The following is a 2209-nucleotide window of genomic DNA, read 5'->3' as shown; positions in this document are numbered from 1 at the left end:
GGGGGGGGGGGGGGTATGGCGGTAGAAGAGGGAAAAGGTAGGAGGGAGGGTGTAGAGGGAAGAGGGCAGAAAGAAGAGATGGGGGAAGGGAGGAGGAGGAAGAGAAGGAGGGAGGGGGGAGAGGAAGAGAGGGTGGGGAGAGGAAGAGAGAGGGAGGGAGGAGGAGGTAGAGGGGGAGGAGGAAGAGAGAGGGAGGGGGTAGGAAAGGGAGAGGGGGAGGAGGGAGGTGGAAGCAGGGAGAGGAAAGAAGTGGGGGGAGGGAAACAATTAAGAAACAGATCAGGCTGTCAGGATGGCAACCCTGCCCCTCGAGTGGCCAGAGCGTCCCAGGTGTTTGGGATTGATCGCTTATGAGGGTGTTTAAGTACTGATTTAAGGATATTTAATTTTCTTTTGAAGCCAGTGGGGAGAGAAGATTCTAGAGGGACAGGTGCCGGGTACCGCCTCAGCGAGTGTTTGAGTGTGTAGGAGTAGTGGCAGGAGTAGCTGATGTTTCACCTGGAAAAGGGTTTTGCCAGTGAGTGTCCCATGCTGGCCTCCCCTGGGAGTGCAGCGCGCCCCCTCACTGTCACCCTCACCCACTTTATACAGGCGCCTCCCTGGCCGGACCTACACTTTCCCCTGCACATTCATACCAGGTAGGAAGGCTTGCCTGAGGGGTGGCTGCCCCTAGGCCTTGGTGGGTGGAGGAGGAGGCGGGGTGCAGAGCCGGGAGGCGGGGAATGGGTGGGTGAGACCCCAGCTCCCCCACCCAGCATGCTCCTGATTGGCCGGTTGGCCGATGGGCAGGATGCTAAGGGCCAGGTCCTCTGGGGCTGGGACAGGGGAGAGCTGTCCAGCCACTGCAGGCCCGTCCTGGGTGCCTGCCACGGTTTGAGGTGCAAGCGGGAGGCCCCATGGGATCGGTCTGCAGGAGGTCGGGCTGGAGGGTGCTCCTGCGAGTCCTGCCCCTGCTCTCTTTGCTGCAGCCCCTTCCTGGGGTCAGCTCAAAGGAAGGTAAGTTCACATCTACCAACATCTTAGCAGCTCCTCTCACCTTTGCTGCAACACAATTACCGAATTCACCCCCCACTCTGATGCCCTGCGTGCCGAAGGGGGAGGCTTGGGACAAATAAGGACAATGAACATGTGCATGCCCGTGGTGGGGGGCCTCCGGGAGCAGAACGCACAGTAGGGTAGGAGTAAGGTGCCAGGTGCATGCCCAGCTAAGCTCCATCCAGAGGGGGAGGGAACGGAGTCCTGTGGTCACAGCAGAAGCCGGATGTGCACTGAGAGCCCCGAAAGGCCATTACCCATGGGGAGCAGCACTCCAGAGCTGGTTGGCACCGTGTATTTTATGGACGCGCCGCTGGACGGTGTGTGGGACGTGCTGCCCTTGTGCACTGGGCATTAAATCCCAAATATGGCATTTGTGGTTAAAAAAATGCAAATAGGTGGCTTTTGTTTATCGAAATTTAGCAAAACCCACAGAGGGTTGGATGGCTGTATTGGGTGCTATGCCTTCCGGAAGGTTCTCCCAGGGGTTCAGTCCTGGTGCAGGGAAATTGTGGGGAGAAGCCTCCAGAACTGATAGGTGACGTCCTGCTGGAGTCTTGGTGGCTCCTCGTGAGGAGCTTCGACGGCCGTTCCTTAAAGCCACTAACTGATTCCATCTGGAGAATCTGTCCTGAAGGCTCCTGGGACATTGTCCTGTCTACTGCAGAGCGGGCTGCCCTCATCTCCATGGCTTCCCTACGTCCTCACACTTCCTGTTCCCCGCCCGGCCTGGCCCACAGCCCCTCACCGGCCTCAGTGGCTCCCGGCACCCGGAGAGTACTGTGTCCCACACTGAAACGCGGCCAACGTGATGGAGACACTAAATCTTACTTTAATGAAACTCAGGGAGCCCCGGGTGGCCACGGCTGGTGTGTTGGACGGCCCAGGGACATTTCTTCTCTCTGCTGCCTTACTGCATATTGGCTTAGCCCGATGGCCTGGAGCTTCAACCCTGGACTCTGGGCCCCACCCGGAGGGAGACACCCAGGAGCACATTGTGCCGACCGCAGGCGCTAATGCCAGCTCGGGGTGGTTGCTTGGAAGTGGGCCATCATATCCCACAGGAAGGTGACAATGGTCGGGAGGCAGCTGCAGGGCTGTGGAGAGGGGCTTTGTTTGCTGACTCAGTGAGAATTTGATTGCAGTGGATCCTTCCTGTGTGCACAGCTCATTT

This window comes from Ursus maritimus, unplaced genomic scaffold (genome assembly GCF_017311325.1).
Source record: "Ursus maritimus isolate PB19 unplaced genomic scaffold, ASM1731132v1 scaffold_3, whole genome shotgun sequence".
NCBI classification, from domain to species: Eukaryota; Metazoa; Chordata; class Mammalia; order Carnivora; family Ursidae; genus Ursus; species Ursus maritimus.
Note: the sequence above shows the minus strand (reverse complement) of the source record.